Genomic DNA, 14,951 nt, shown 5'->3' on the forward strand with positions numbered 1-14,951 from the left:
TTTATCAATATTCTATTATAAAAAAATGTAAATAAGACCAAAATCAGTGCTAGATATCAAAAAAATAATATCCAAAAATCGCTTGTGAAATGGTAGTAAACCTTACCACTACGGATGGCAAAAATCTTCGGCGGGGTGGGTATCCATGGGAATTTACCCGCTGAGGGGCGGATATGGAGGTTTTTTGTACCCGCGGGGACGGGAGACGGGGACCCGTTTATTATACGGGACGAGAATAGAGGTACCGGTCCCGTGGGGACCCGTTTAATCCCTATATATATAAAAGACTAAAATACCCCCTATTATATATATAAGATTTGAGACTTGAGAGAAAACCCTTAGCGTAGCTAGCTGTCACTCACTATCAGACTCCTCTCTTCTGTCCTCTCTTCTCTTCGACCCTATCACTCTCAAACCCTCTCCTCTCACGAATTCATCACTACCAACCGCCGAATGCCGACTGCCACCTCCTACCCCCTCGCCCTCTCCATCTTTCTTCTTCTCCCTTCCTCCCTCGCCGCCACTCACGTTCTTCATCTCACTAAGTCTCCGGTGTCGCCCTCTCCATCTTTCTTCCTCTCCCTTCCTCCCTCGTCACCGTTCACGTTCTTCCTCTCACTTAGTTGCCGGTGTCGCTCTGCTTCTCACAACATCGGTGTCGCCTGTGCTCGTGTCACCGCCTGCATTCGCATTACCGCCTCTGCTTCACGAAGACGAAGCTGCTCCATCCATGCCTCTACTATGACCAGCTTCTTTAGATCTGTCATCACTAGCCGTGCCTTTGCGTCCATCTTTCTCAGATCTGCCACATCATTGGCCAACAAGTTGTTTACATTCTTTTAATTATATAATTATCCAAAAAATTTTGATTTTTTGCCCAATAATCATCAGCATCATCTATGATATATATGTATGTATGTATGTATGTATGTATGTATGTATGTATGTATGTAAATGTTGTACTGATTTATACATCTTGTTAATGTTTGATTTATATATCTTTTGTGTAGTTTTTATGAATAAAATGTATGAATATGTTTGATTTTATTATACTGTGAATTGTATTTTGTTGGAAGATGATTTCGAATGGATGGAAATCAATCTGGTTGATGTTGTTAAAATTATTTAATTGTTCTATATAATTGTATTATTTCTATTCAAGATTGAAATTGGATTGAAGTTTCTTTTCAAATCCGTGGATATCCATGGAGACCTTATCCCGACGGATATAGGGTCCCCGTTACCCGTTGCGGGGACAGGGACAGATTATAGAGGCAGGGACAGGGGGCGAGGGCGGGGGACATGTCCCTGCCTCTGTGGGGACCTGTTGCCATCCTTACTTAGTACTATATCTAGTGGGACACAATATGAGCTCCTAAAATTTTTTAAATTTCTCTCTATTTAGAATGTGACACATTGCAAAGACCATCTACAAAAACAAATGACACAAATTTTTTAAATATATGGCACAATAACTCATAAGAAAAACTATTAATATTATAGCACAAGAATGTACCACATTTTCTATATTTCCTCTTGGTTTTAGAGACATAAAGTGCATTCTATATCCTTCGTACAGAGATTCATGATTCAGCACATATACGATTTTGTACTCATTTCTCTCTCCATTTTTGTTTTTTTACTTATTACCCAATAGTAGCATTTCTCCTTGAACTCCTCTATTATTTTGTTTTCTTTCACTAGAGTCTTAAATTTGTCAAGAAAGCTCAAAGTTAGCTGCACATTCTCCAAATTTCGTTCTGGATCATTCTTCTTAGCATAGTCCAATACTACTTCAATTCCAGCATCCATCACTTTAAGCAAATTTTTCATCTTTTTAGTCAGTGATGGGCTGGGTTCTATAATAGTACCTTCAGTGCTTGGAAGACTTATACCAAAATCAAATGATAGTCTATACATGTCATTATCCTGAGAACTATAGGATGACACATAAAATTATTTAGAATAACTCAATACTATGAAGTAATACAGTACAGAATAACTAATGGAATAGCACAAAAATTATAAAAAAAATATATATTTAACTAGAACTTATGCATAAAGAGATTTTTGGACTTGTTGTTCAAATTGTGGAGGATTGGAGGTGGATGTGTGTGCTTGTTGTTCTTGGGCTTGTTGTTCAGATGGTGGAGGATTGGAGTGGATATGTCTGCTTGTTGTTGAGGTAGTGTAGGATGAATTGCTTGAATTAGCACTCTAACGAAGACAAACAAAAAGTGCACATTATTAAAATAGTATTGAATAGCACTAAATTCAGCACAAAATAACTAACGGAATATCACTGAAATTTTAAAAAATTATACTTAATTAAATAAAAATTATTAGATTTATTAAAATAGAAAACTCACATATTCAGGGGTTGAATCAGTGATGGATTGGGTTCTATAATAGTAACTTCAGTGCATGAAAAAGTTATGCCAATGTCAAATGACGGTCTATAGATGCACTATTCTGAGGGCTGCAAGATGACACAAAAAATTGTTTAGAATAACTCAATATAGAATAACTAATGGAATAACACATAAATTATAAAAAAATATATTTAACTAGAATTTACGCATAAAGAAATTTTTGGGCTTGTTGTTCAGGTTATGGAGGATTAGAGGTGAATATGTGTGCTTGTTGTCGAAGTGGTGTAGAATGAATTGGCACTCTAATGAAGATAAACAAAAAGTGCATGTTATTAAAAAATTATGCTTGACTAAGTGAAAAATATTAGATTCATTAAAATAGAAAACTCACATATCCATATACATTTGTTGTTTAGCACCAGTCTCACTCCCAAGATTTACAGTGGGACTACTAATTTAAAACACAAGAATTTATTTTGTGAGACATGTAAATATGATCTTAATAACACAGAAATTGTGTAGTATCAACTCAGAAATAATTTACTTGTCAGATTCAGGTGCATCTTCCAATTTTGGTTTTCCCTGAATTTCTTTTTTAGTAGGAGAAACATTTTCTTCCTCTATTGGTGCTTCTTTCTGAATAACACCGAAATTATATCAAGACATCATTAAAATTATTGAATAAAAATAAAAAAATTATGTTATATATGAGAACTTACAAGGCTGCAAGCAGTAAACTCTTTTTTTCCTTTTTTACATGCTTTTTTTTCTTGAAAAAAATCTTAAAGGAATTATTGTATTTTTTTTCTAAGAAAAAAGATATAAAACTATAGTTATGAACCATGTTATTCATATTAAAAGCACATAAGCTCACAATAGTAATAACACAGTAAATTTATATTTAAGAAATAAAAAAATAATAAAAAAATTACAAGGGATCACTTGATGCATTTAAAAATCCCTCAATGCTTGATTGTATTTAAAATACAGGATCATTCTCACTTGACAAATTGATAGTCGGTATTCTAAGAAAAAAGAATAATTTTAAGAAAATTATATAAAGAAACAAAAAGAAAATAATATAAGATTTTGATTTTACTGTTCTAAAGAAGTACGCTGAGCTTCTATTGAGTCTTCTTTACTCTTTTGTTGTTCGAGTTAAACAATTTTTTTGTGTTATTTTCTGTGGAATATTTTTTTGCATTTCTACAGATTTGTCATTTTTTATTCTTCTTTTTAGTTTTTTTTCTCCTTCCTTTCTTCTCTTTTGAAGAAATTTTTTTTTATCAATAAATAGAATATATCTTTAAATAAATATATAGTTTCTGAATCTTACTCAAAGTTAAAATCAATCTTTGTTTCTGAAAATAAAAGTTTTATAACAAGCTTCTTTTCGCTCTTTTTTTTTACCTTTTTTTTTTTTGCTTAAATTCTGCTCTTTTTATGACCTCCTAAAACAAAAATTTAATTAATTAGCATATTCAATGCTATAAGATAGAACTTTAAGTGTTAATTTAAATGATATTTAGTATTATTTTGTAAAGAAATAATGATACCAAAATTTGAAAGAAATGAGTTCTTTTATTTTACCATTTCTTCCTTTTCCTTACATTCAATCCTCTTAACGAACATCTCTCTTGTCTATTGGGCAACCCACAGTGGTCTAAGCGTCATATTGGCTGTGATATCAACAAATTTACACTCATGAAAGTATATAATCATGAGTGCAAAAAGACACTTATCGATTGAGTATTTTTCTTCTTTTTTGTTATTCTTTATTCTTTTAATTAGGAAGTTCAATACGTGAGTAGTCCAATTCTGTCTTCGTGTGTTTTCAGTATCAAAGATTACTGGCATGTGAACTGGATAGATTTTGCTCATAGTTGTTGACAATAAGAAGCATTTTTGGATTAAGAGAATGAACGTCCTCTTGAATTTCAATCTATTTTTCTCTCTATTCACGCTCATTTCTAACAAAAATTTTGTCAAAGAAGACAATGAAGTAAAATTTTTAATAACTTTCTTTTGCTCCACAGTGATGCCTTTATTTATAAACTTTTATGGAAAAGCATCCCCTACAACAACACCAAAATAGGTAAACAAAAATGTTATCAAAGAATAAAAATACCAAAAGTTGATCATAAAAATAGATTACAAAAGAAAATTTACCTATTGCATTTAAGTCCAGGGCATCCTTTATCTTTACAGGGGTTATGGTGATTTTCCCATACCATGTAATGAGGGTATTTTCATATAAATCGAAGGAATTAGCCAGTTCATTCAAAAGCGTGTGTGTCACATTTAAGGATGGGATATAGCTTAGAGCACCAAATCTCATTTCATCCACAATAACATTCTTCTCTTTACTCATTTTTCTAAAAACATCAGCTATAGTTTTTGTAAAGCACTGCAAATCATGAGTTTTCTGCAAAGTAATTGAAAATTATATTATAAAATTTATTTATGCAACAAAAACAGAGTTGTTTTGTTTAAAATGTGCTTAGATCATATTCTGGTACCTTTTCAGCTATAATGTTCTTCTCAGCAACTTTTTTCTTTGACCTTTTGCCTATAAGGAATAAATTCAAAAAGATGAATCACACTGAATCTAACTAATAATGAAACTCGAAAATCGGAAATGATCACACCAGAAGACTCATCAATATGGCTTAAATCATATAAGAAACAATACAACTATATAGAGTCTCTAAATCCAAGCCTGTGACATGAATCACATTGAATGTAACTCATAATAAAATCCCAAAATTGCAAATGATCACACCAGAAAACTCATCAACATGGCTTAAATCGTATAAGAAACAATACAACTATATAGAGACTCTAAATCCAAGCCTATGACAAGAATTACACAAATCTAAATCAAAATGACACCAAAAATTGAAAATGATGACACCAACAGACTCATCAACATGGCTTAAATCACATGAGAAACAATACAACTACATAGATACTCCAAATCCAAGCCTACGACAAGAATCACACTAAATTTAAATCACGAAGCTTGAAATGATGACACCAGAAGATTCATCAACATAGTTTAAATCACATAAAAAATACTACAACTACATAGAAGCATAAATGTACGGTTTAGAATCAAGTTACCTTTAATAATGCTTTGTCTTTTCATATTTTAGAAATGCACAAAGAGTTTCGCTCAGAGTTTTTTCGTTTGGTATTGTTGTTGATAATTCGAAACCTAGCACAGAGAGGTTCGTTGAGAGATTTATCATTCGGTGTTATTGTTGCTAATTCAACCTAGCAGAGAGAGATTGGTTGAAATTTTTTTTAGAGTAATTTCAAATTCAATGTTAAAATGAGGTTTTGAAACGGTCCTTCGTGTCAAAGAGCGTACATTGAAACATCATGTGTTTGTGGAGAGTGAGAGCGTGTTTATTTGCACGTGTAATGAAGCTTATTTTTGTTAGGTTTGGACAAATTTGATTAGACTTTACTGTCAAAAAAACTTGTATGGACATGCAAACACACCAATTTTAAAATTTAAAAGATACATGACACGACATATATATAAAATATAATTTTTTTTACATAAATTATAATAATATTTTGATATTTTATTGATATTAAAATATAAAATAATCTTTTAAATATTTTTAGTGTTTTTTTAAATATATAAAATATTTAAAATATTTTTTATTTTAATAAATAATAATATATTATTTTTAAATTCATTTCAAGAATATATCTTAAAAATAAAAATAAATATACTAACACGTGATGATATTTAAGTATGTCTAAATGTATTCGAAAAAAATTATTTTTTTAAAATACAGTTAAACACAATAAATATATGTATTAAACAAATATCAATAAATATCGTATTTAAAATGTGTCCGAATTATTTCACAATAATTTAGTAATGTGCGGATACTTGTTACCATTGTTGTTATATTAGTTCATAGGGATTAAATGATTGAAATGGTGACTTATTGCGAAAATAATTTAATTATATGTACATTATTCAATAAACATTATTAAAACTTTAATTTCCAGCGCACCACCTATATTTGAGGGGTTGAAGGCTAGAAATAGTGCACCGAATAATATTATGGTTTCTCAACACTAAATAAAGAAGAATCATGTGTTATTGAACTTTATATTTTTAGCTTCTTAAGAATTAAGAAATCAAGCATGCCTTAAAATTATACGGATGGCCGCCGAGCTGGCTCGTTCCGTTCTGTCCTGCCCCATTTCGTCTTTTTTATCGAGGCCATTTTAAATTTATACTTCATTTCATTTAACAATAAATTAGTGGGTTAACAGATTAATTTTGTCAATTTTCTCTTTTTTTTAAATTTATTAAATTATTAAATATTAAAAATATATACAATTTCATAAACATTTTAATAAATTTAAAATTTTTGAATTCTCGAGCACTATAATTTTAAATATCTAATAAATATAATTATCAATCGAATTTTTAAAACAAAATAATAAAATTAATATTATATAAAATAAAATATTATTTAAACATATAATTAAATATTATCTAAATTTTTAATTAATCAAACATAATCCAAATTATAATTTAAAGTAAAACGAATAAATTTTTCAAATACAAACACAAAAATAATATTTCAAATTCAATTATTATCTTAAAGTAAAAAATATGTCAGGCAAGTCCAACCCATCCTGTCCTACCAAAATCCATGAATTAGGTGGTGCAAGTTAAATGAATTTTTTTATTATAGTGATCTCAAATTTATAGTCTGATCTAGGGGTATTCAAGACCGTCCCAACCCGAACCTAAGACATATTTTTATTGGGTTCGGATTTCTATTTTTTATCCAGTGTTATTTTTGAGTATGGCTCGGATTTTGTTTTGGGACACCAGGTCCACTTCGACCCGAAGTTGCTTTTTATAATAAATATATATATGAGTTAATTAGTAATGTTATGTTATACTTTTATAATTTAATTAATATTTTTTATATCATACGGTATTATTTTTATATTAAAATAATTTATTTTGATATAAATATGATATAATATTTATTAAATTTATTTTTTAAAAATAAAATTTTATTATTTTAATATATAAAATTTACAAATTTGTATATATTAATGTTCCGTCAGGTTAACCCCGATTTAATCCTAGTTTCTTTTTGAGTCGGGTCAAAGCAGACCAATTGCCTTTTAAGGTCGAGTCTAAACTTATTTAAATCCAGTTCGGCCCGGGCCATGAACACCCTTAATTTGGTCTATGGGTTTAGGTTCATTTGTCACTCCTGTTTAGTTACTACACTAAGTGAAATTATATGTTTAATATTTTGTTTCTTCTATGAGATTAGGGGTGACAAACAGACCAAAATCCGTTGGCCCAGCCTGCATAACCTGCAAAAAAAAGGTTGGCGGTGCTGAAAATTTGAAATCGCCAAACTTAAAAAGTCCGCATAACCCGCATTACCTAATCCTTGGGCTTTAGTGGGCTTCGGCAGGCGGGGTCGGACTTCTCGGTAGGCCAGACGTTTTTTTTTTGTTAGACTCATTGTTTTTAAATTTCTATGATGTTATTGATCTACAAGAGGATGAAAATGATAATTGAAGATGTTTTAAGTTATATTTTAAATTGTGTGCTATGTTTGATTGATTATAAACTTGAAAATATTTAATTATATATTTTGAACATTGTTTTGCTTTGGATAATGTTAGTGGTTTATTATTTTGTTTCAAAAATCTTGATTTATAATTATATTTATTGCATATTTATAATTATAAAAACTTTAATGTTTGTAAATTTAGAAATTAAATTTTTTTATATTTTTAAAAATTATAAATTTATTAGAATGATTGTGCAATTATATACATTGTTTAATATGATAGTAATCAGTGGCTAAAAGAAGGGGGTTGAATCTTAGCCCCTTTTTGCTGAGTGTTATTTTTTGTCCTTTGAAATAGCTTCAGGAGATTTTTCTTCTTTTTGTCTCGTAACTAGTCAAGAGACATTTTCTTTTTGTCTCGTAACCAGTCAGGAGATATTTTTTAATTTTGTCTCTTATGCAACAGAATCAGAAATAAAGTAGAAGAGAGAGAGAATCACACCAAAAAGTATCCTAATTCAGCTGCTAAGTGCAATGCAGCCTACATCTAGTCTCTATCACAACAATGATGGAATTTTGCTATAATTATCCAGATTACAGACACTAATTCTCCCTAAGAACTACCCTTCCTATCCGGGGCAAGTTTAGAATCTATCCCCAATCCTGAACTTGACTTGGTCATCTACCAAGATTTCAACTGCTAAGTGCTAACCCAACTTGTAAGGGGATTCCCACAGAATCATGATACACAACACATAGATGTATAAAGGACCTCTAAGACACCTATGGCTTTTTCTTTAATTTTGTACATTCTGCATTTTTTCACTCACTGACTTTTTCTTATAAACCTCACTGTTTTCCTTTTTCACCATGAAACTCAGACAGACAAAACTTAATCGAAAATACAAAATAAAAACATTGAAGGAGAAGAACTTCTATTAGCTTGGGTAGCTATGAGAACTCTGTGCTTTCTCTCCCTGTCTCAAGCCTTGGTTGTTCACCCTTATTATAGAAGGGGAAGCCTCCAAGGTTGAAATGGTTGAACTGAGCCAACTTCTTCTTCTTCAACATCAAAACCGGTTCGAATAGAAAGAAGAAAGAGGGAACAGAAAGCCAAAAACAACATGCAATTACCTCTCTCTCATTCCTTTCCTTCAAGCTTCATCAATATGAGCCTTCTATCTTCACTTGGCCCCCAAGAAGAATTTCTGACCCTTGATGAACACTTGATCCTTGACAACTCCTTCTGCTCTACTTCTGCTTCTTCCTCTACGTAGCTACAGTAGCTACCTTCTGTGATGGATGAACAAAAGTAGAAATGAGCCATACCACATAGATCTCCTTTCTCTAACCGAAATGGATTGCTACCATTTCTAGGTATGGAGATCTTGAGGTTTTTTCACCACATCTTGCCATTAATGGTAAAAATCTCAGTCACACCATACTGTAGATTTTCTTTCTGCAAGGACCATCATCACCTTATCCTCTTGCTTGTCTATAGCTTTACTGCTACTATATTTCTCCTCTGATAACTTACTTCTTCTTCTTTCCTATGACATGACCGAAGACTAGAGAAAGAAGAGTGAGAAGAGTAAAAAGCTTTTAATGGAATTGATGAATGAAATTAAAATGAGTTAATTCTCCACTTTGCGTGCTTAGTAACGTGTGAAAGTAATAAAAGCCATCAAATCAATTTGAATTTTCTCTCTCCTATTACCAATGCAATTAAATCCAAATTAAATGAATTTGAATTCTATTCCTTAGTGGGGTATGGTATCCGTAGAAAGCATGCAACTTTTGCTTTTTTCTTTTAATTTCGGACCAAGTTTTGTTGGTCTTGCAACAAAGATTAAATTTGGCCTTGCATAACATTTTCCTGGCCCAACTAACATAATAATTCGGCCACATATCATATAGCATTTTTGTACTAAGCTGAATCTAATTTCTTAGCATATTTAGGCTTTAGATTGTATTAAGCCTACTAATAAAAATCCGCACAATAACAAAATTATTAATCAACAGATGTGAGTTAAAAATTAATTTAATAATTTTATAATTAATTATTTTTAACAATGTTTGATTATCATTATATTAATTTAGAATTTTTTAAACTCATCATTATATTTAATAATTTATAAAAAAATATTTAACAGACTTAATCTGCTAACCCACCGTTAAATACAAGAGAAGAATTTAAGACTATTTCACTAGAGACAAACTAACCCGTCAAATGACAAACTTTAACGGATTAGACTTTTCTGTTTGCCACGTATATGAGATGTGTTACGATAAGAAAGCCTAGGTGGATGACCATTTCCCCACAAGGCTCAAAGTTTTGGAGAAGAATCTTATTTAATGTAGTTTGACAAACTACCATCACAAAAGCTTATAAATAGAGGCTTTTGCCTCAGAGAAATATACACAGCAATAAAAGAAAGCTTATATACTCTCTCTCTCTCTTCTTACGAATACTTCTCTCTTTTATGTTGCAATCAAATACCCTTCTTCTTATATTACTATTACAATTCTTTCTCTTCTTTTATTTTATAAGTATTTTAAATTCTATTTTCTATTACTCTTTACATATAATATTAATAGCAATATTAACCATCTTTATTATATTGAGATAGTATCAAATGCAAATCTCTCTCTCTTTATTTTTAATACTTTTTCTTATCTTTGTATATATATACACAATACAACATATAATATTATTATATATATAATAATTATTGAGCTAATTATATTAATAATAAAGTCTTCTATTTATACATCTCTATTTTATATTACAACACGTTATCAGCACGAGACTCTGATCAAATTTTTAGGAAGACTCAGGTAATATTTTCATTATGTCGAAGCTCTCTCATCTTGAATTCAATGCTCTTGATATATCTGGAAACAATTATTTATCATGGATATTAGATGCTGAAATCCATCTTGATTCAATGGATCTTGGAGATACCATTAAAGCTGAGAATAATGCATCCCAGAAGGATAAAGCTAAAGCCATGATTTTTCTCCGTCGTCATCTTGACGAAGGATTGAAAAATGAATATCTCACATTAAAAGATCCTGCAGATCTTTGGAAAGACCTTGAAGAAAGGTACAATCATCAGAAAACGGTGATACTTCCTCAAGCCCGGTATGAATGGACGCATTTGCGTTTACAAGATTTTAAATCTATAAATGAATATAATTCTGCAATGTTTCGAATCACCTCACGAATGAAATTGTGTGGGGAAAAAAATAACTGATCATGATATGTTGGAGAAAACTTTCTCAACCTTCCATGCCTCGAATGTGCTCCTGCAGCAGCAGTATCGAGAAAAATGGTTTAAAAAATATTCTGAGTTAATTTCTTGCCTTCTTGTTGCCGAATGCAACAATGAGTTGTTATTGAAAAATCATGAAGCGCGCCCAGCTGGCGCCGCCCCATTTCCTGAAGTAAATGCGGCAAATCATTACCCCAGAAGAGGTAAATGGCAAGCTTTTAATAACAAGAAAAATTATGGAAGGAAAAAGAATTATGTTCAAAAGAGAGGATCTCACCAGAAGTGGGACAAAGAAAGGAATATCGGGCAGAATAAATCAACCGAGGAGAAGTGTTTCCGCTGTGGTGGAAAGGGCCATTGGTCACGTACCTGTCGTACCCCAAGGCACCTAGTCGATCTTTACCAGGCATCTTTGAAAAAGAACGACAAAGGAAAGGAAACAAATTTTGTTTCAAATGATGCTGAGAACTCCACCACTCATTATGATGTATCTGATTTCTTTGAGGACCCTGAAGGAAATATTGGTCATTTGATCAATGATGGAATAGTTTAATATGTGGGATTGTGAAGTATATATGTAAATAAATAATGTAAAGAACTTATTGTTAAGTTTTATTTTCTATGTATTTAAGTTTCAAATGTGATGTACATAAATAATGAAATATTAATATGAATTTTGAAATTATTAAATGTGTCAAATTTTAAAATAAAATTTTAGTATATGACATTATTTTATGTACAGTGTTTCTTAGAAAAATAATTCTGATCAAATACTCAATTTAACTGTGCATACTACTCATTTTATTATTATTTGTTTTTGAAGAATGGCAAGGATATGTAATGAAGATGTATGCCTTGCGGATAGTGCAAGTTCGCACACTATTCTCAAAAGTGATATATATTTTACCCATCTTGTGCCAAAAGAGGAATATGTTAATACTATTATTGGCTTAGGCAATGTGATAGAAGGCTCCGGAAGAGCTGTAATTTTGTTTCCTGGAGGAACAAAATTTATAATAAATAATGCACTATTATCTACCAAGTCTCTGAGGAACTTGTTGAGTTTCAAAGATATTCGCCGAAATGGATATCATGTTGAGACAATGAATGAGGGAAATCATGAGTATTTATGTATCACAACTCATGATTCAAATAAGAAAGTTATATTAGAAAAATTACCCTCTCTTTCATCTGGGTTGTATTATACCAAGATTAGTGCAATTGAATCACATGCCACTGTAAACCAGAAGTTTACTAGACCAAATGAATTCATAACTTGGCACGACCGTTTGGGTCATCCAGGAACAACCATGATGAGGAGAATTATTGAAAACTCTCATGGACATTCACTAAAGAACCAGAAGATTCTTAAAACTAGTGAATTTTGTTGTGCTGCATGTTCTCAGGGAAAGCTAATTTTAAAGCCATCACTAGTAAAGATTGGATTTGAGTCCCCTGAATTCCTAGAAAGGATTCAAGGTGATATATGTGGACCTATTCATCCACCATGTGGATCTTTTAGATATTTTATGGTCCTCATAGACGCATCTTCGAGATGGTCACATGTGTGCTTATTATCTTCTCGCAACCTGGCGTTTGCGAGATTACTGGCTCAAATTATTCGATTAAAAGCACAATTTCCAGAAAATCCAATTAAAGCAATTCGTCTTGATAATGCTGGTGAATTTACTTTCCAAGCTTTTGATGCTTATTGTATGGCTAATGGAATAAGTGTTGAACATCCAGTAGCTTATGTTCACACACAAAATGGGTTAGCAGAATCACTTATTAAGCGCCTCCAATTAATCGCTAGACCCTTGCTTATGAGAACAAATCTCCCAACCTCGGTTTGGGGGCATGCTATTTTACATGCCGCGGCACTTATTCGTTTGAGGCCAACAAGTTATCATCAATTCTCTCCTATGCAATTAGCTTTTGGCCAGCAGCCAAATGTTTCCCATTTAAGAATATTTGGGTGTACGATATATGTTCCCATTGCACCACCTAATCGCACCAAAATGGGACCCCAAAGAAAATTGGGGATATATGTTGGATATGATTCTCCCTCTATAGTGAGGTATCTTGAGATACAAACTGGTGATGTATTTAAAGCCCGGTTTGCGGATTGTCATTTTGATGAATCAAAATTTCCAACATTAGGGGGAGAGAATAAGCTTCCTGAAAAGGAACTTAATTGGAATGCATCATCGTTGATGCATTTAGATCCTCGATCAGGGCAATGTGAACTAGAAGTTCAAAAGATTATACATTTGCAAAGAATAGCAAATGAATTGCCTGATGCATTTTCCGATACAAAGAGGATAACCAAATCTTATATACCAGCGGAAAATGCCTCAATTCGAATTGACGTCCCAGTAGGACAAGTAGTCACTGAAGCAAATTCACGTCAGAAGCGTGGCAGGGCGGAAAATGCCCCAATTCAAATTGATGTCCCAGTAGGACAAATAGCCACGGAAGCAAATACACGCCAGAAGCGTGGCAGGCCTGTCGGTTCCAAAGATAAAAATCCTAGAAAGAGAAAAGAGGTAAATACGATTCCTGTTGAAAAAGACATAGTAAAGACACCGGCAGTTGTCCAAAATTCTGATATAACGCCAGAAGACGTTCAGGTACCTGAAAATTGTGAAAATGACGAGATCTCGATAAATTATGTCTTTACAGGAGAGAAATGGGACCGAAATAAGACAATTGTCAATGAAATATTTGCATATAATATGGCATTAGATATCATGCATGAAAGTAAGGATCTTGAGCCAAGATCAGTTGAAGAATGTCGACAAAGAAATGATTGGCCAAAATGGGAAGCAGCCATGAAGGCTGAATTAGACTCACTTGCAAAACGTGAAGTCTTCGGACCTGTAGTCCGTACACCTGAAGATGTAAAACCTGTTGGATATAAGTGGGTATTTGTGAGAAAACGAAATGAGAAAAATGAAGTTGTGCGCTATAAAGCCCGACTTGTGGCACAAGGTTTTTCACAAAGGCCCGGTATAGATTATGAAGAAACGTATTCCCCTGTAGTGGATGCGATAACATTGCGTTATTTGGTCAGTTTATCTGCATATCATAAACTGCATATGCATTTAATGGATGTGGTAACAGCCTATTTATACGGCTCATTAGATCGGGATATCTATATGAAAGTCCCTGAAGGACTAAAGATATCTAAACCATCCAATGAATATTCGCAAGGGTCATACTCAGTCAAATTGCAAAGATCTTTATATGGTCTAAAGCAATCTGGACGAATGTGGTATAATCGTCTTACTGAGTACCTGGCCAAAAACGGATTCAAGAATGATGATATTTGCCCATGTGTTTTCATAAAGAAATCTGCATCTGGATTCGTTATAATTGCTGTGTACGTTGATGATTTAAATATCATTGGGACTCCTGAAGAGATTCCAACAATTATAAAAACTCTAAAAGAAGAGTTTGAGATGAAAGATCTTGGAAAGACTAAATTTTGTCTCGGCCTGCAGATCGAGCATATAAAAGACGGGATCTTTATTCATCAAACAACATACACAGAAAAGATCTTGAAAAGATTTTATATGGATAAGTCACATCCATTAAGTACACCAATGATCGTAAGATCTTTGGATGTGAAAAAGGATCAATTCCGTCCTAAAGAAGAAAATGAAGATATCCTTGGTCCTGAAGTACCATATCTTAGTGCCATTGGAGCGCTAATGTATCTTGCT

This window comes from Arachis hypogaea, chromosome 5, assembly GCF_003086295.3.
Source record: "Arachis hypogaea cultivar Tifrunner chromosome 5, arahy.Tifrunner.gnm2.J5K5, whole genome shotgun sequence".
Lineage (NCBI taxonomy): Eukaryota > Viridiplantae > Streptophyta > Magnoliopsida > Fabales > Fabaceae > Arachis > Arachis hypogaea.